Source organism: Elephas maximus, chromosome 11 (genome assembly GCF_024166365.1).
Source record: "Elephas maximus indicus isolate mEleMax1 chromosome 11, mEleMax1 primary haplotype, whole genome shotgun sequence".
In the NCBI taxonomy this organism is placed as follows: domain Eukaryota; kingdom Metazoa; phylum Chordata; class Mammalia; order Proboscidea; family Elephantidae; genus Elephas; species Elephas maximus.
The window spans coordinates 53,063,745-53,084,544 of record NC_064829.1 but is presented as its reverse complement, the minus strand read 5'-3'; the positions used below and the strand labels follow the sequence as shown (position 1 = coordinate 53,084,544).

The 20,800-nt window shown below is 40.4% G+C and overlaps 1 pseudogene; it reads right to left on the bottom strand.

Annotated features, from left to right (window-relative positions):
* Positions 1–11,800: 11,800 nt before the first annotated feature.
* Positions 11,801–16,285, bottom strand: LOC126085744 (malectin-like; annotated as a pseudogene).
* Between the last annotated feature and the right edge of the window lie 4,515 nt (positions 16,286–20,800).

Below are 20,800 nucleotides of genomic sequence, written 5' to 3'. Positions count from 1 at the left end.
GCAGATAAGTGTTAAACCTTTGTCTTCAAGTCCATTCCGACCTAGAGCGACCCTATAGGGCAGAGCAGAACTGCCCTATAGGGTTTCCAAGGAGCGCCTATTAGATTCAAACTGCCGACCTTTTGGTTAGCAGCTGTAGCTCTTAACCACTATGCAACCAGGGTTTCCAGATAAGGGTTAAAAGGGTTAAGTATGGCTTAATCAGAGCAAGGAACTCAGCAGAGCAGGTCATGCAATTAGGTACCCTCATTGTCAGCTCGGAGCTCTGTGCCTCAGGACAGCAGTCTTCACACTTTCCAGCCAGTTCACATACACGTTGGTAAGGGCTGGAGAGGGCCAGCGCCCCCAGTTCCACCACCAGAGGCACTCCTTTGCCATCCAAACCGAACATGAAGCCGTAGTTGACTGCACATCTCATCGGCAAGATCTTTACTGAGTACATCTTTTCCCCAAAACCCACCTTTCCCATCGTGGTAAATAATACCAATATCTACCTAAGCCCCCACATCAGAAATTCAGCAGCAGTTCTACTTCCTTTCCTCATACCCCCAATCTACTTGTTCACTGAGTATGTCTTTTCTAGTCTCTTCTTTCTGTTTTCAGCAAAATCACCTTAGGTCACGTGCCATTTGCAATCATTCTGATATACTACTGCAAGAATGAAGAAGCCCTGGTGGTGTGACATTTCAGTGCTCGGTTGCTAACTGAAAGGTTGATGGTTCCAACCCATCCCTCAGCTCCATGGGAGAAAGGCCTGGCAATCTTCTTCCATAAAGATTTGTTATTGTTTGTTGTTAGGTGCCCACAAGTCAGTTCTAACTCATAGGGACCCTATGTACAACAGAACAAAATGCTGTCTGGTCCTGTACCATCCTCACAATTATTGAGCCCATTCTTGCAGCCACTGTGCCAATCCATCTCATTGAGAGTATTTCTCTTTTACACTGATCCTCTACTTTACCAAGCACAATGTTCTTATCCAGGGACTGGTCCCTCCTGATAACACGTCCAAAGTAAGTGAGACAAAGTCTTGCCATTCTTGGTTCCAAGGAGCATTCTGTCTATACTTCTTCTGAGACAGATTTGTTCATTCTTCTGGCAACCAACAGTATATTCAATATTCTTTGTCAACATCATAATTCAAAGGAGTCATTTCTTCTTTGGTCTTCCTTACTCATTGTCCAGCTTTCACATGCATATGAGGCCACTGAAAATGCCGTGAGTTGGGTCAGGCGTGCCTTAGTCCCAAAAGTGATATCTTTGCTTTTTAACACTTTAAAGAAGTCCTTTACAGGAGATTTGGCTGAGCACAGCATCGTCTGACTTCTTGACTGCTGCTTGCCTGGGTGTTGACTATGGAGCTAAGTAAAATGAAATCCTTGAACATCAGTCTTTTCTTCCTTTATCATGATGTTGCTTATTGGTCCAGTTGTGAGGATTTTTGTTTTCTTTATATTGAGGTGTAATCCACACTGAAGGCTGTGGTCTTTCATCTTCATCAGTTGTTATTGTGGTTGTTGTTAGGTGCTGTGAGTTGGCTCTGACTCATAGCGACCCTATGTACCACAGAGAGAAACACTTCCCCATCCTGTGCCGTCCTTACAATTGTTGTTATGCTTGAGCCCACTGTTGCAGCCACTGTGTCAATCTTTCTCATTGAGGGTCTTCCTCTTTTCTGCTGATGCTGTGCTTTACCAAGTATGATGTCCTTCTCTAGGGACTGATTCCTCCTGACAACATGTTCAAAGTATGCAAGATGCAGTCTCGCCATCCTTGCTTCTAAGGAGCATTCTGGTTGTAGGTCTTCCAAGACAGGTTTTTTTGTTCTTTTGGCAGTCCATGGTATATTCAATATTCTTCACCAACACCACAATTCAAAGGCATCAATTCGTCTTCAGTCTTCCTTATTCATTTTCCAGCTTTCACGTGCATATGATGTGGTTGAATACCATGCCTTGGGTCAGGTGCACCTTAGTCTTCAATGTGACATCTTTGCTTTTCATCAGTAGGTGCTTCAAGTCCTTTTAACTTTCAGCAAGCAAGGTTGTGTCATCTGCATAATGCAGGTTGTTAATGAGTCTTTCTCCAATCCTGATGCTGTGTTCTTCATATAATCGAGCTTCTTGTGTTATTTACTCAGCATACAGATTGAGTAAGTATGGTGAAAGAATACAACCCTGACACACACCTTCCCTGACTTTAAACACACAGTATTCCCTTGTTTGGTTTGAAAGACTACCTCTGGGTCTATGTACAGGTTCTATATGAACATAAGTAAGTGTTCTGGAACTGCCATCCTTCATAATGTTATCTGTAATTTGTTATGATCCACTCAGTCAAATGCATTTACATAGTCAATAAAACACAGGTGAACATCTTTCTGGTATTCTCTGCTTTCAGCCAAGATCCATCTGATATCAACAATGATATGTTTCATTCCACGACCTCTTCTCAGTCTGGCTTGAACTTCTGGTATTTCCCTGTCCATGTACTGCTGCAACTGGTTTTGAATGATCTTCAACAAAATTTTACTTTTGTGTGATATTAATGACATTGTTGGATAATTTCCACATTCTGTTAGACCACCTTTCTTTGGAATGGGCACAAATATGGACCTCTCCCAGATGGTTGGCCAGGTAGCTGCCTACAAATTTCTTGATATGGATGAGTGAGCGCCTCCAGCACTGTATCCATTTGTTGAAACATCTCAATTGGTATTCCATCAATTCCTGGAGACTTGTTTTTTGCCATTCCCTTCAGTATAGCTTGGATTTCTTCCTTCAGTACCATTGGTTCTTAATCATAGCTACCTCTTGAAATGGTTCAATGTCAACCAAATCTTTTTGGTACCGTGACTCTGTGTATTCCTTCCATCTTCTCTCAATGTTCCCTGACTCCTTCAAAATTTTCCCAGTAGAATCTTTTGGTATTGCAACTTGACGCTTGAATTTTTTCTTCAGTTCTTTCGGCTTGAGAAACATCGAGTATGTTCTTCCCTTTTGGCTTTCTAACTTCTGGTCTTTGTAAATTACAGCCTAGAAAACTCTGTGGGGAAGTTTTACTCTGTCATGTGTGTTCTCTATGCATCAGAATTGACTTCACAGCACCCCAAAACAACAACAACTGCAAGAATGGAGATGGAGGTGGGGAATAAGCTGGAAACATATTTACAATATGCCTGCCATTTAACATCCTTTATACCACTGAATTTCTCAGACAAATCTATGATGAAGGCACTGATATGATTGTAACAATAATAGAACCATTTCTAATTAAGCATTAATTATGTGTTAGGCAACATCTTACACTTATTTTTTGCCCCCCTTTACCATGCTGTCACATTGAGTCTTGTATTGAATTTTTCCGTGGTTTTCTGTCATCTTCTTTTCCATGCCTTGGTCTTGGATGGAAGGTGAGAGATTCCACCCCTACATATCAAAAGCTCCATGCCTTTGTCCTGATGCTGGAATGTTCAGAGTAACTTCTTTTTCCTTACCTTCTCTCTTACTCATCACACTAAGTCTCACTTTTCTTGAAATTTTTTGCTCTTGTCCATTTCCTCTCAAGAGTCTTCCCCAGCCTCCCAGCCTATTCTAGTTCCTCTTATGGACACCTGGCAGCTACTTTTTGCTTCAGTGTAAGCACCTTGATGTTTCTATTTTGTAGGAACTTCCTATCCCCCAATAGCAAGAAGCAATCTTAATGAGATGTTTGTAAAAGTGATCTGGTCGCCCCTAGAAAAGGGGTGGGCATAGGTCTGAGGCTGAGCGAACAAGACTCTCTCTTTGGAAATCATGCCTTAAAGTGGAGTGATTCAGCACCAGGAATGATTGGAGCCTGTTTATTCTGATGATAGTTCCTGCTCTCCAAATCCTAAGGTCAGCCTTTGCTCCTAGCTTTCTGAGACTTGTTTTTGATCTCCTGCACTTTTCCCAGACCCATCTAAATAATCCAATCTCTTATTTTTTATACTTTAGTAATCCAGAGTTCAATTCTGTTTTCAAAGAACTCTGATCAATACTAGGGCTCTCCTTAGAGTGAAGTCCACATATTCTGCTTGTTCTCTTATAGCTCAAATCACGTTCTGATGGTCTAGGCTCAGCTCCCACTCTCACTCCCACTCAGCTGTGTTTTTGCCTCTAAAGAGTGAACTACTTGAGGGCACGGAGAGTGCTTTGCTTATCTCTGTCATCACTGTTGGCCCTGAGACTTCCATAAGGAATGTACTCAATAATTGATTGCTGAATTAATGAACCCCCAGAGATGAGGGACCACGGGACTGTGGTTTCACAGAGGAAGACTTATCAGAGATAGTAGACAAATCACATACCCATGCAACAGATGGAAAAAGAGAACTTCCCCCAAATGTCTGGAATATGAGAATGAGGGGATCTGCTTTGAGATAGTGAAACTGAATATGGTAAGTTTAAGATAAATCAGTAGTTATTCCACTTAATGCAATGGGAAGTAAATTTTCATTTTACTTATTCCCAGAGAGGATATATAATAAAAACATAAAAGATTTCCTGAAAGATTAGATAAGTGCCCAAACTAATAAGGGATTTGCAAGGAAGACTGAGACAGCTGGAGTGTTTTCTAATATTTAAGGCTGGAGTGATGCAATCACTCCCTCCTGGAGCTCCAGTTGTGGCCTGCCTTCAGAGGTCAGGATAGAGCCCTGTGTGCAGAGGCTCTGGCCCCAAAGCACCGCACCCTCTTCCCCCAGAGCCCTGCCTGAGGAGACCAAAACCAGCAGGCATACTTTCCCCTCCTCTCCAATTTATTCATAGAATGCTAGAACCAGATGAGCCATACAAAGCCTCTAGCCCAGTGCTATATTTCCAAGATATGCTTAAGTCAATTACGCTGAAGGGATTCAGAATACCAGGAAATGCAACGAATTCTAAAATCTACTTATTTAATTTTGAAACTATATATACAGTGAAACCTGTGAGAGCCAGAACTTGACAGAATTGCTTTGTTTTTCTGGGCCTCGAAAGTTTTCCGCCTTTGACAGGGTGCAGTCTTACCACTTTTCAATTGGTCTCGATTAGTGGAAAATATTTGAGTTTTCCTTCTCTGATGGGTTTCTGACTTACACAGGTTCTGCCTTTTGCAGATTTTACTATATATAAAATTCTCCATGGAAAGCATTTTCTCCAGCCGTGGTTTCATAGAAAGAACACTGACCTAGCTTTGGTCCCAGTGATTGGATAATTATTTCTACTTCTTGGAGTCTCAGCTTCCCTATCTACAAAAAGGGATAACAATAACTGTTGCTTTAACCTCACATATTTGAGATGAAAGTACAATGCGATAGAGAATGGAAGAACCTTCTGGAAAAAAAATTCTTACTGTTATTGCCATTTCTACTCCCCATTTCTTTTCTACTCAGTCTATAGTGTCCATCTCCTTCAACACCTTCACCATGGAATACTTATCTTGAAAAATAGACTGGGAGAATAAGGAATATCTGGAGATTTTACTGGTCCCTTTCTCTCCTAATCCCCTTCCCAACCCTTCACAACAACATCCCTGCTCCCCTAAGGAGCAGGGACAAGAGGTCCTAGAACATCCAGAAAGTCTTTTCTGAAAACTTGTCAGTCTAGCCTATTATTTTATTGCCTTTTGGTGTAATTTGTGTCAAGTCTTGTCATTTTCATAGGCTTATTTAAAACAAAAATCTTTACCTTACCTCTAGGACTTGGGGCAAAACATTAAAAGGCGTATACAATGCATGCTATTGATATTAGAGGTTTATGGTTATAACTAGCATCTTTACCATTATTGTTATCATCAACTTTGCAAGAAGCAGATTTTTGAAGAGTCTTAGATTCCCAGGGGCTAGCTTTGTAGTGGGCTTTCTGGGGTTCAGAGTGAAGTGAACCACAGATCTCCCATTGTGCATGGACCAGCTCACTCATGCACACTTTCTTTGTTATTGATGAATCATTTTAAAAGGAAGCAAACTACTTCATGAAAATGTTGATGGTGAGGGGTGTGCATAGTAGATCTGGAGGTCTGGATTGTGAACACCTTGTCAAACATTTATCGGCTTTTCCACCTCCAAACTTCCGTGATGATATGAAGGTAAACAACACCCATGTTGTGCAGAATCCTGTGACACGGACTGTAGAGGTGACTGCCAATGCAGCCAGAAGCTGCTTACCTGTTCCTCCTATCCATTAGCAAACAAAACCTTAGGTGATGGCGGCCGGTGGGTGTGGCTCAGCTGGGAGCTGCTCAGACCAGAGGGAACCTGCTCCCTCCTGTCCATTGTCCTCAAAGCATTGTGTGTGGCTTAAGCCAGTCAAACCCAGTTTACTAGCCTATATGCCAAAGAAAATATGTGATCCGTCTTACTATGCCATGATAACCTACGTAGTCCATAATGTTTGTATGTACTTTCTTGTGAGAGATGGTATAAAAGGTTCTGCCACCCTTTGTCTGGGGAGCTTGATTTGAGGTATCCTCCTTGCTCCTTGCCTGTGCACTTGCAATAAACTCTCTTCCTCCCTCCTCACATTGGTGTATTTTTGTTGAAGAGAGGCTGTACCAAGAGGGACCTTCTTTGGGTAACAGAGGGATTCAGATGAAGTTAACCTGCCATGTTTAGGCTGGCTCTCATAACACCCAAACTGAAAAACATAAATACTACATTTGTATTTTTATGCTAATGCACACTGGAAAACAAACCAAACAAAACCCATTGCAGTTAAGTAGATTCTGACTCATGGAGACCCCATGTGTTAGACAGAATAGAACTGCTCCATGAGGTTTTTTAAGCTGTAATCTTTACGGACCAGATCACCAGGCCTTTCTCCTGTGGAGCCAGTGGGGGGTTTGAATCACCAACCTTTAGTTTAGTAGTCAAGTGCAAACTGTCTGCACCACCCAGGGACCTTTGCATTGAAAAGCTGTAAGAGTTAATCCTTCCTTTTCCCTTCTTGCTTTTTACAGCATTGCAGTTACCCCCTACTTAGAAGTCTCTGAAGCACCAAGATGCCAGAGTCTGTAACTTTAGAAAGGACAAGTGAAATCAACCCACCCAAGGGTTTAAAACCTGAAAGTCTGACAGCAAATTGTAGCCTATAACTGCTGCCTATGAGTCATTGCAGGCAGGAGCATCAACTTGGGGAGATGTGTGTTTTTTCTTCCACAATACAGTTTACGGAGGTGGTGTGATTTTTACGATGATGAGCGTTTTCAATGGGTGACTGAAACAATTTTCAGCATGACAATGATGCTGTGAGTGTTAAGCATTTTGATGTCTATGTATTTTGTTTTCTTTTATTAAAAGCTCTTTACAAATTCAATAGAGAGGGAGTATGAGCAAGGAAGAAGAATGGGAGACAGACTTTATACGTTATCAAGATAATGATTACCAGCACATACTTTTAAAAAAGTATGAAAAGCACTAAATACGTCACCCATAACTCTTCAGTGTTTTGTGAAATAGGTCAGGTAAAAATAAAGGAAAAGAACACATACATAAACAAATGAAAAAATTATAAACTCTGGTGAAACACACCCATTCCCCCCTCTCTTCTATTCCACATCCATCACCCTCTTCCCTGGCTAATCCTTGGTGTGAAATTGGCAAGGGCAGTCTGGAAACTCAGGGCATTGCAAAACCCAAGATCTTGCCATGGCTCTGTAAATCATTCTGATACTCCACTTAGAAGACAATTTCCAATAATTCACTCTCTGGGATTTTCCTAGGATTTTCTGCTGGGGAGGCATTTTTGTCCCTCCACTGTCCAAAAACTAGCTCCAGGATGACCTGTGTTTTGTTCGTGCCATGGTGTGTGTTTTCCTGCATTTCTGTTGCATTCTATTGGCATCAGCCCCTGTGGCCCTGGCTCACAAGCAAGGCAGGCATGATATCCAATGGCGCAAGCCCATGCTTCCTCTCTGTGACAGTGTTGAAAACATGCACACAGATGATTTGAATTCATCTAAACAGTTATGGGAATGCTGTACAATTAATCCTTCTGTTTTCAGTGAGCTTGTTGGAAGCTCTCACCTCCTAGCAGGTTGCTGCCCTCCTCCAGCATCCTCCTTGATGGTACAGCCCACTCAGTGCTTCTGTGCTCAACTCAGATGTTTATTTATACTGGCTTGTTACTTTGTGGATGCACTGAAGTCTTTCTAGCCTGTCTCGGTGCTGCTTCCCTCTTGTCATACTGTCTATTTCAAGTCCTCTAAGGAAAGACAGAATGTTTTCTTTCTCTTTCATCCATACCCTTCTCATCTCCCCAACTTTCCCTTTCTTGTAGTCTTTCTTCCATTGTCCCAGTCTCTCAGTTTCGGATCCAGAAAAAGCCACTGTATCTCTCACTGTTCAGTTACAGAAAAAAGGATCCACTGTAGCTAGTTTAAGCAACAAGGGGCTTATTAGCTATTAAATGACTTATAAATTAGGTTGGCATGTTGCTTCAGAAGTTACTGAAGAATCTATAGCTCTCTGGACTTCTCTTTGCTGCTGTGACCCTCTGCAGGTTCCAGTGGGCTCTCCTGTCTTAACCTTTTTTTGATCAGAGCTTGCTGCTACTCTCCAGCTATCTCAAGTCCAAGTTTAACCAACTGACCTGGCCATTTGCTTTTCACAACACTAGTTATGTTTCCTACAATTTTAATCCTTATGACAGTAATCATGGAGTCCCTGGATGGTGCAAATGGTTAAATACTCAACTCCTAGCCTAAAAAGGCTGGTGGTTTGAACTCACTCAGAGACAGGCCTGGCAATCTGCTTCTGAAAGATCATAGCCTTGAAGACTCTATGGAACGCAGTTCTACTCTGTACACATGGGGTCTCTATCAGTCGGAACTAACAAGAACAACGTGCCAATAATCATGAGGTACCTTTAGTTGGATACCATTTGTAGTCTGGCCTAGGCTCCTTCCCAGAGGGGGCAAATTGGCATGTAGCAGGCAGAACTGTGATACTGATACATTTTGCTTGGCATGAACTGTATTTTATAAACTTGATCCAACATTGCAAATTAGATTTCACATGAAAAGTTAGATATTCAGGTTGTATTGAAAAAGTACAAGATCTGGCAACCAGGGTTTACATTTCCACATGGCAACACATAGCTGGAAGTAAGTAGTAACAGCACTCTATAAATGGGCCACATGCTCTCTAATTCTGAGAGGTCCCTCCATTCTTATATGTGTAACACTTACGATATGATCTCTTAGGGTTTTGAGTTTGAGACCCCTGTATTACAATAATCATAGATCTATACTGTTGGAAGCCATTGGGAAGTTTTACACAGGATGATATAATATGAATTGTATTTTAAAAATACCACTCTGGATGTTTTGTGCATAATAGACTGTAATGTGACAAAAATAGAAGAAGGAAAACCAATATTAAATGCCTATTAACATGAATTAAGATAATCTAAACTCATATGTGGTCTGTAGTGATAGCCTACTCCACGTTGGACCCTGGGTATCACCCAAGGCAGAAAATTGGTCTTCCTGCTTTCATAAATACTTTCTCCAGTTATGCTTATAACAAAGCTCTAAGTGTTCTCACTCCTGCTCTGTTTCCTCCTTCCTCCCAACTTGTATGTCTCTTCACCTCTGATCTATTATCTGGCTAAGACTCACAGTAGAGGTTGATACTACCTCTTCTGTACTAGAGTTCTGTGTGCTCAAGGCTATGCTGGCCAAGAAGTGATGAGTTCCTTGTCCACTTTGCTCAGCTGAGGTGAGATTGTCCTTTTTCAGCCTAGAACAGTCTGGGCTTTGTGGATCTGGTAGGCAGAGATGTTCAGATATGCAGGTGTAGTTCTGTATTTCACCTCAGTCTTGTTGGGTTTACTTGATTTGGAGCACATTCGCTTACCAGCTAAAAAGACTAGTGATCATCTGCTCCCTGATGCCATCATCAAGCCAGGAGACCCTCAGCTCCATGCCACATTTATTGGAAGACCTATTTCTGGTTTTATTTCACCCTCTGCCATGCGATAAAACACTCACTGGATTCCTAATTCCTTCCAGGGTATTTCCAACATTTGCCACTTTCACAGATGCTTTATGACACCCATTCAGGTGCCACTGTCAGTAACTGTCCTTCCAGAATTTGACTGCTTCATTTTATACAGGCAGTGTCACAAAATCATTCCCCAGCAGTAAGAGGAAGGTTATTTTCTGATACTGCTATTTACCTTAAGGCTAGAATCTCAGATCACCAGAGTGTTTAACAATTAATCAAATTGCATCTAAGAAATGCTATTTAATGATGATTAAAGCAATAGTAATTAAAATGAAAAGAGAGCTCTACCCATACATACGGAACATGAATGCTCTCAATTAATCAACTCATTATTATTAAATATTTATTGAACACCCACAGCACACAAGGCATGAAGTTCTGAGAGAACACACTAAAGACATGGTCCTTACCCTTTGGGAACTTGCAATCTACAGCAAATTAGACTTCAAGTCGTGACAATATGCTCTGGCTGTGTCTCGCTGTAGATAAAACAAAGGCTGAAATTCAAAGCATCTCTGAACTCCAATTTAATCAACTTCTCCCTACACTACTCAAACTTCAAATTCTGTGCTTTACCCTCTGATAGCTAAAGAGCAAGCACTCCTCCCTTCCTTTAAGACTCATCAAAGCACTCAACTACGCTGTGAAGTCCATCCTGACCCTACCAGCAGTGTTGATGCCTCGTTCCATGCTTCTAACAGCACTATGTGTGTCTATTAAACTCTTCATAATATTACCTTGTAATTCACTTCATGTGTGTCTTCCCAACCACCATTAGACTCTGAATTCTGGAACAGTTGAAACATATTTTTTTCATCTTTATATTGGTAATATTACTCCTTGCAAGCTAGATCTCATTCTTGAAAATCTGATCATCACCTGCTCTTTCATTCAATAAATTGAAAACATATTCTATGCTAGGCATATTTGGGGTATATACCTGTACATATGGCAGACCCTTTACTTGCCAACATGTAAGATTTAGCAAAGAGGACAGATGATAAGCAAGTATTAGAGGAATATAGGATGGCTGTTAAGCCAGAAATATAAAAGGGCCATTCTAACTTAAACATCCTGGGAAACCTTCCTACCAAAGTGACTTAAGGAGTCAAAAGATCGTCTGCTAACTAAAAAGTTGGCAGTTCAAATCTATCAGCTGCTCCTTGGAAACCCTATGGGGCAGTTCCTACTCTTCTGTCCTATTGGGTCGTTATGGGTCGGAATTGACTCGATGGCAATGGGGTGGGTAAAGTGACCCAAATGTGGAAATAAGGAGAATCAAGAGCAAGGCAAAAGGGGAAGGAGTTGGAAGGCTGTGTTCCTGGAATTGTTGACCACATTCTGAATGTCTGGAGACAGGAGATAGTATTGGCTCTTACTCACCTCCCACAAATATGAGACTCATTTAAGCTTTGCTTAAACTGAAATAGCTCCCCTCTCTGGGACATCCTCATACATGGTCATGCATGATCTGTTTATCCTATTTCTCCCTGTTCTTCAAAACCAAAATTTAATCGCTCCTTTCCTCTGTGGAACTTTATCTATTGATTCTAGGCTGTCACTATCACACTTCTGGGACAGCTTTAATCTACTCATTTAACACTTAAACAAATTCTGCCATTCATTCATTTATATATATATAATGAATATATATGATAATATATACATATATATTTCTTTTAAACTTCTTTTAGTTTCATTAATCATTTTGATAAATACAGAAACTGAGGCCAACCATGTTCGGTTTCTTTCCCTATCATTTCCACCCCATTTAGGAATGACACTATGGTTTTACAACTGGAAGAGATAAAAGTGAGTTGAAATGGAGATCCCAAAGGCTGCCAGGATGGGAAAAATGAGGCTGCTTTTCTTTTAAGCAGAGAGATTAGGTGTGGAAGTGGTGGTGGTAGTGGTGACTGAACTAGGTTCTTATTGGTCTGTCTTTTGAAATTAGACCCTTCATCATATCTTTCTCTTTCTCCTTTTTATTCTTTCTTATCCAATCCTGGATGAGGCAGTAGCTTTGGCACATCATCCACCATCCCAGCCATGATGTAGAGTACACAGATTTTGGGATTGTCGTTGTTTCCCACTGACAAACTCAGTGTAGAGTTTCCCTGTGAAGGTGGACTCCTTGTCCCTGTACTCAGGTTCCCTCTTTTGATACTTTTGGGAATTTTCCTATTGTGAGCTATCCTGTGCCCAACTCAAAGAAAAATGAGTTCTTTACCATGATGATGTGGCCATTCAATTACACATCAAATACCTTCTAGTGGGACTGTACAAAACAGATATCTGAAAATTTTAACACCAGGCATAGGCCTCCTCATCCTTGATGGACACTTTGTAGTAAGGACTCCTTGTTGTACATCTCTGTCTGGACCAGGGTTGGTGCATAGGACTGTAGATTCATGTCATCATCCAAGGCTTAGCCCACCTGGCCTTCCAATGTGTCACTGAGGGAATGGACTTACACATGTCTTCGCTACCTATGTTGGCAGTCTAAGTGATGTTTTTGGGCAGCCTGACCCTCAGCAGTTGGGCACCACAGTAGGGCCATCCTCCCTCCATCCATGGCCACCTCTCAGGCTGCCCTAGATTCAGGAAAACAGTGCTGATGGCTACTCTTCCCCAGCCTCTGGAGATGTCACTCTTGAGCCTGCATGCAAATTCCATCTTACATTTTTAATTACATATTTTATTTATGTTATGTTTTCTTCCCATTGCAGTATCTTGACTATATTGTAAAAAAAAAATAAATTCAGAGATTGTGTCTCACAGTTCTCTCATGTTGCATTTAGTATTGAGTACTGGATTCAACACACTTTAGATGTCCAGTAAATTTTTTTTGTCAGAATAAATTAATAGGTACAAATGAAAACAAGAGACAGATTAAATCCAATGGCAAATAAAGATTTTTGTTCAAGTAAAAAAAAAAAAAAGGAAATCACCTTTAAGATAATACATTTCATGAAATGTCTTTATCTTATCAACACCATTCAGTCACATGGACTGGGCTAAGCATGTTGCAACTCCAAGGTGAGGCCATTCATGACGCAATGCCTGATCTAGTTTCTAAGAAAAGGCACATGCCCTATTTTGTTCAGACAAATGCCTCAGGTCCACTTACTCAGATTACAGATTTTTTTTGTTTCTTAAGAGAAGCAGGACTTGGTTGGGTCTGTCTTCACAGGACGGAGCTACCAAGAGACTTAAGCATTCCAAGATTTCTGAGGTTTTTTACTTTCTATGTGTGGCCAATTACAGCACACCTGATAAGAGAAATACTAAGTTCAGTTTTAAGTTGAGAAAGTCAAGGCTCAGAAAGGTTAAATGACTTGCTTAAAGCCACAGCAACACAAAGTCCTGACTCCACAATTCTCCAGATTTTATCAACTCTATGCATGGATGCCTGCTGTTAGCAAAACAATACTCTCTGGAGGGCTCTGGAAATGAACTTTCCTCTTGGCTGGGTCAGGCCTGAGATTTCACGCATTGTTCCATCTTGCCCTGGAAGGTGGTTGTTCCTGAAGCCCCTTTCAAACTATCCCTGTAATAATTTCCATCCTGAATCCCAGAAAAATTGAGAACATGGGTGGGGCCTCTGTCTCTCCTGGCTTGTTGCTATTTACTTAATGATTAATCCTTCAGCACTGCCTTGTTAAATAGAAGGGTAATATTTTCCTTCTGTCTGAACTGGACAGGCTCCCAGTTCCAGTCAGGTACCTTCAGGCCATGGAGCTGAAGATATATAATATGCCTTTTGTGTTGGTCTTTGGAAACTGAGCTTGGGTGGATGGGTCGGGGGTGAAGGAGGCTCCAAGCAGTGGATTTCCTTCTGTCTCTTGGCTCTAGGGTCAAGTGGAGGATTTAGCCTATATTTTAAGCTTTCAGCATAGAGAGAACACAGACAGAATAGTGTCAACCGCCTCATACATATGTGTTTATATTTTCCCTGAATGCCTTAGACAACTAAAAAATCAAACTTCCCTAATTCTTACCATTGTTGCTGCTGAATTTGCAAATAATTGCTTTTAATGTGATAGTTATGGGTGAATTGTTTTTTATAGGGTGGTTGCATTTGTTAAAAATAATTCCAATCTGAGCACCTAAATATTTCTTTCTAAATTAGATTTAATGAGCTGCCAATAGGAAGGTGGTAAAAAAAATGATGCCATAAGTAAGTTGGGAAGTGGTTTTGTGTTCAGGCCCTTAGTGACCTGGGAGAAAGGAAAGCTAAACCCGTCAAAGTAAGGGAAGAGATTTTCTAAGGAGGAATATTAGTTTTTCGGTTGTTTTGTACCTCCCATGAGAGTGGAAAAACAAAGTTGACTTTGGGATATTTATATGCATACATTGATTGGTTTGAGTGTGGGAGCTTCACCGTGTGTCTGAATGACTTGGGCTTTTAGGATCTCCATGTGAATGTGTGATGGGATTTGCTTTGTAGAGACCCACAGTGGCACAATAGTAAAGCGCTGAAAGGTTGGTGGTTTGAAATCATCCAGAGGTACCTTGGGAGACAGGCCTGGTGATCTGCTTCTGAAAGATCACAGCCTTGAAAATCCTATGGAACAGCTTTACTGTGTATACATGGAGTCACCATTAGTTGGAATGGACTTAACAGCAACTAACAACAACATGGGTCCTGAATGATTAATCATTTTTTGTCACTCTCACTTGACCAACTTGTGTGCTGTTAGGAATCAAACCTTCTTAATTCTTATCTTTCTGTCCTATTTTGATTATTGGACTGCATTGGTATTGTTCTTGGAGTATTTCCGGAAAACCAAAATGCAAAATAAATGAAAGACCAGCTCTCAAAGGAGAAGTCTGGAGATAGAGTTGTATTTTGCAAAACTGTACCATCTGCAACCAAATGAGACCAGGTCAGGACACGTATAGCTCTAGAATGAATATGGCTGATCAGGGATATGGGTTGATGGCAACAGTCTTGATGTAGCATCCTTCTTGATGAGGCTTAAGGATCATCTTTTCAATGAAGCCCTGACCACTGTTGCACCTGAATCTCTTTTCCTGAATCCCTATAACCCCTATAAGCCATACGTGTACTTTTTTTTTCCTTGTCTTATGTTCACAAACATTTCTTTTTCCTTCAATAAGCAAACACACTGAGGAGAAAATACTTTGCCTAAAAATTTTGTATACCCTATAACACCTAGCACAAAACCATGGACATTTTCTTTGCCTAGAAAATATTTATGATCCTATGATATGATCAAGGTCCCTGGGTGGCACAACCAGTTTGAGCTCAACTGCTAGCCTAAAGATTAGCAGTAAGAACTCATCCAGTGGTACCATGGAAGAAAAGCCCTGGTGATATGCTTCTATTAAGATTACAGCCAAGAAAACCCTATGGGGCAGTTCTACTCTGTAACACATAGAGCAGCCATGAGTCAGAATCGACTCAACAACAACAACAACAATAATAACAGATGATTTAATTGCGTTCTGTGTCATTAAAGACATAGTGTTTAGCACTCTAAATATAGTCATCCAGAACTTGTTTTGTCCCAAATATTTGTAGAAGTTTGTGCAATTCTTGGGGACACAGAAAGAAGTAGAAGACATGATTCCTGTTCTTGAGTAAATCTATAAAAGGGAATATAGTCTGTGTATTTTACCCATCCTTAGAGAAATAACTATAGAGTTTAGGCAGGGAATGAATAAATTTTTTGAAATAAAGTTGCCTATTATTACTGTTGGGTCAATGTTTCTCTTGGTAGCCTTTGAGTTTATGTGATGTAATGAAATCAAGTCTGTTCATTTCAGCAGAGGTGACAAGAACAAGAATACCCCCAAAAAGCATATCATAAAGTACTCCATTTTATTTAGTTCTGATATCTTTAGATATTTAATATTTAACTGAGTGAGTATCCCATGCCAGGTATTGGGTTATAGGTTGAGAATACAAAGATAATTAGGTTACAATCCCTGCTTGCATAGTTATCAAGACATTTTGGTAGCTAGTACATTTTCCTGCTTAGTTGTGTTTTGGAGAAGTAGAAACAGAACTCAGTCCATGGAGGTTGTCATAAAGCATGTTAGGAATCATGGGAGGGGTTTGTTAAGTATCTTCTTGTCTCAGTTATCTTATTTATAAAATGGGACTTACGATGCCTGTCCTCTCAACCAGCTGGATTATTATTAGCAGGAAATAAGATAGATGCCAAAGCTTTCTAAGAGGTTACCAATTTTCTCATCATAAGACATTGCTTTTATTGTTCTCTGATTTCCATTGAATGGCACCACCATGTCAGTAGCCAATTTCTACAGACAAAAGAGTGGTGGCTGTTGGCCTCTGAGACATTGACATTTGGAATTGATTGATCCCAGGACCTACATATGGCTTGAGTCTAACTTGTGAGCTAGGAACGAATGAGAAGGAGCAAAACTCCCCTTTTAAGGTCCATGGTCTGTCTGGTTCTCAGCAACTCCTTGGCAAAGTTTCCTGGTGAAAAGGTATATTCAGAGAGAGACAGCCCCAGAGCAGACGAAGTGTACATCTGTGTGTAATGTGATGTAATTCTCCAATTTACATACCTATCTGGGATGTGTAAATGTTTCCAAACCACACTGGGGAAAGGCCCATAGGTTTTAAAAATGAAATTTTATGGAGGTTCCTCTAGAAGCCATGTAAATGTGTGTCCAGAACTCACCCCTTACCATTCTCCCTCTTTTAACTACTCAGCATGCTACACATTTGACAAAAAGAAGCAAGTGGTAAACCATGGCACCTAATTTTCTGGGCCTGGTGATTTGGCATGCCTGTTACTTAGCCTTCATGGGTAGGGGAGGACTTAAACATTGAAAAGATGGGTGGTCCAGGAGTGAGATCACCAGCTAAGTTTCTCTTTTTTGGGCTGAGGCCAAAGCAGTTATTAAGAGTCCTAGTGAAGACTGCAAAAGTCCTTTTATCTGCTGTCCAGCCCCTGGACAGTCCGCCACTTTCTCTGCCAATTCAGAGTGACCTATGGATTACTCAGTACAACTCGTTTGTTACATCCTCCTCTTCACCCTGGAATTATGATTATGTTCTCTTAGCTGTGTTTCTCTTCCTCTGAGTCTTGGATAAAAGGTGCCATCTCCATTTGAAAAGCCAACTTTGTCAACCTGGACTGCTGCATTGTCTACTCCCTGCCTCACAAGATCTAACTCTGTCACATTTTTTTCTTCTGTTTTTCATTTTGAATTTTGCCTTCTTACTTACCTTTCTTAAAACATACTTTTGTCTTTCATGACTTAAAAAAGAAATTACCCTTTAGAATAAATATTTACTGATGCCTTATGTCTTACTGGCCCTGTTGGAAGTGCTTTCTATGCCCAAACTCATTTAATCCTTATAACAACCCTTGAGGAAGCTACTATTATCTCCATTTTAGAGATGAAGAAACTGAGACACAGATTGGTAATCTCAGTGTGCTTAAGGTCTGGTAGTTAGTGGGGATAACGGTTCTGGGATTTGAATCCAGGAAGTCTGACTCCAGTTTCCATGTTTTATAATTATTACATGTACAGCTTTTCTCCACTCCTACTCTCCCTTCTCATTACTGTCTTCTCTTCATAGTCTCTAGACATTGTCTGAATTTCCAGCCCTCACTTTTAATACCACTTCTCACTACCCCTTAACATCGCTTATGCACTACCACTACTTTACCGAAATCTCTTTCTCAAGGCCATCTGTAAATTTCAAGTCATCTGTTCTCACAGGCAAGTCTTGGTTCTTTTAAATATATCTGTAATATCAGCCTAGTCCTTTTCTCTAGTTACATTTCCTATCACTTCATCACTGTGGGCATGTCACCTAGGGTGCCTTAGAGAGATTAATCCCCAGCAGAATGTTATAAGAATTGGAAAGTTGAGGTGACTAGTACTCCAACCCAGGGTTCCAGTGATAAGTTCCCAAGCTACAGTTTGGTTGGACTTGATGATGAGTCTTGAGGAGAAATAGAAAAAGGAGTCTAAGGCTTTAAACCTGGGTCACAGATAAGAATGTTATAAAGTTAAGAAACTCAAGAAAAATAGCTGGTTTAGGATATAAGGTAAAATACTTAATTTTAAAATTTTAGGTTAAAAGTACTGACAGCCAGTCAACCGAGACAAAAAGTTCATCTTAGCAGTTGGATATGTGAATGTAAAACTTATGAAGCAAATGGGAACTGGAGATAGAGATTATAGGATTATTTGAGTGATGTTTGCTGGAAATAGGTGAAATTGTAAGAGAGAATATCGAGAAAAAAATATTTTTCACAGTGGCTCATTACATGACAAGCAAAACACAACTTAAAACTTAAAGCCTTCCAGAATCTGGCAACAAACTTTTCAATTGAATTCAGTTCAACAATTGAGTGCTTCTTATATCAACAACGAAGGATAAAAGTATAGACACATTTAATAGTCAGGGTCCTTGGTTGGAAACAGCAGAGACAAAGCTTGGTAAATCGAGCAGAGAGAAATTTATTGGAAAGATATTGGATAACTCCAAGAATAATTGGGAAGGCTGAAGGACTAGTCTCAGAAAGTGGGCAGAAGTTAAGATGGGCAAATCTGCCAGAATTACACCCAAGGAGATGCCAAAGAAGGGATCTGACCTCTGTTACCAGGTTAGGTCAGTAGAAATTGCCTCTGAGATGCTAGGGGTTGCACACCACCAACACTGTTAGAAGACCTTCCAACTTGCTCCCTGTGTCTTTGCTTTATTTGCTCCCAATTTAAGCTAGGAAAAATAGCCAATTGACTAAGTTTCAATGAAGTACCTGTGGTATAACCCCCAGGAGCTAGAAAAGATACATCTGTCTTTCTCCAAGTGAGTGAGTTCAGACACTGGGTAGCCCAAAAGGCAAATGCCCAATACAGTGGCTATTTTCTCACAACTTGTGGATCTTGTGAACGAGACAGGCATATAATAAAATGTGCAAAGTGAGATATACTCCATAAATCTCTCTCTCTCTCTCTCACACACACACACACACACACACACACACTACAAACCTGTTGCCATTGAGTCAATTCTGACTCATAGCAACCCTATAGAACAGGTAAAGCAAATATTAGTTTTGCTCTACAACACCTGGCTCTTTTACCTTTTGACCAGCTGATCATAATTATTCACTTTTCAGTGTTTAGGAAGCTATTTCTCCTTTACTTCTACCTGTTGGAAACCAATCTTTCCCTTAAGTCATAACACATATATCATGCCCTTTACAAAACTTTCCCTGAATATTCTAGCTAGCCATGATCTCCTTCTCTTGTGATTTTTTTTGGTGCCACTTTTGTGACACTGGTTCTCTAAAGAATAATAAACATGCTTATGTCTCTTAGATACCAAAACCATCGAGTCCATACTTGGTGAACCCATGTTTATCAGAGTAGAGCAGTGCTCCTTAGGGTTTTCAATGGCTGATTTTTTTTTTCAGAAATAGATTACCAGGTGTCTTAGTTATCTAGTGCTGCTATAACAGAACTACCACAAGTGAATGGCTTTAACAAAGAGAAATTTATTTTTCTCACAGTAAAGTAGGCTAGAAGTCCAAATTCAGGGCATCAGCTCCAGGGGAATTCTTTCTCTCTCTGTTGGCTCTGGAGGAAGGTCCTTCTCATCAATCTTCTCCTGGACTAGGAGCTTCTCTGCACAGGAACCCCAGGTCCAAAAGACTCGCCCTGCTTCCAGCACTGCTTTCTTGGTGGTATGAGGTCCTTCTGTCTCTCTGTTCCCTTCTTTCTTTTATATCTTAAGAGAGATTGCCTCAAGACACAATCCAATCTTGTAAATTGAGTCCCGCCTCACTAACACAACTGCCATCTATACCACCTCATTAACATCACAGAGGTAGTATTTACAACACATAGGAAAATCACATCAGATGACAAAATAGTGGACAATCGCACAATACAGGGAATCATGGCCTAGCCAAATTGATACACATATTTCTGGGAGACACAATTCAATCCATAACACCAGGCCTTTCTTCCAAGGTGCCTCTTAGATACTTTGATCTAAAATAGTACAAGCATAACTCAGAGATATTTCAGGTTCAGTTTCAGACCACCACAATAAAGCAAATATCGCAGTCACATGTCACATGATTTTTTTGGTTTCCCAGTGTATATAAAAGTTATGTTTACACTATACTGTAGTCTATTAAGTGTGCAATAGCATTATGTCTAAAAAAGCAAAGTACATACCTTAATTAAAATATATTTTTTTGCTAAAAAATGTTAAACATCATCTGAGCCTTCAGCCTTCTTTTTGCTGATGGAGGGTCTTGCCTTGATGTTGATGGCTGCCGACTGAGCAGAGTGGTGGTTGCTGAAGGCTGGGGTGGCTGTGGCAATCTCTTAAAATAAGACAATGAAGTTTGCTACATCAGTGGACTCTTCCTTTCACAAAAGATTTCTCTGTAGCATGTGATGCTGTTTGATAGCATTTTACCCACAGTAGAATTTTCAAAATTGGAATCAATCCTCTCAAACCCTGGCACTGCTTTATCAACTAAGTTTATGCAATATTCTAAACTTTTTTTGTTGTAATTCCAACAATGTTCACAGCATCTTCACCAGGAGTAGATTCTATCTCAAGAAACTACTTTCTTTGTTCATCCATAAGAAGCAACTCCTCATCTGTTAAAGTTTTATCATGAGATTGCAGCAATTCAGTAATATCTTCATGCTCTCCTTCTAATTCTAGTTCCCTTGCTGTTTCCACCACATCTGCAGTTATTGCCTCCACTAAAGTCTTGAACCCCTCAAAGTCACCCACGATGGTTGGAA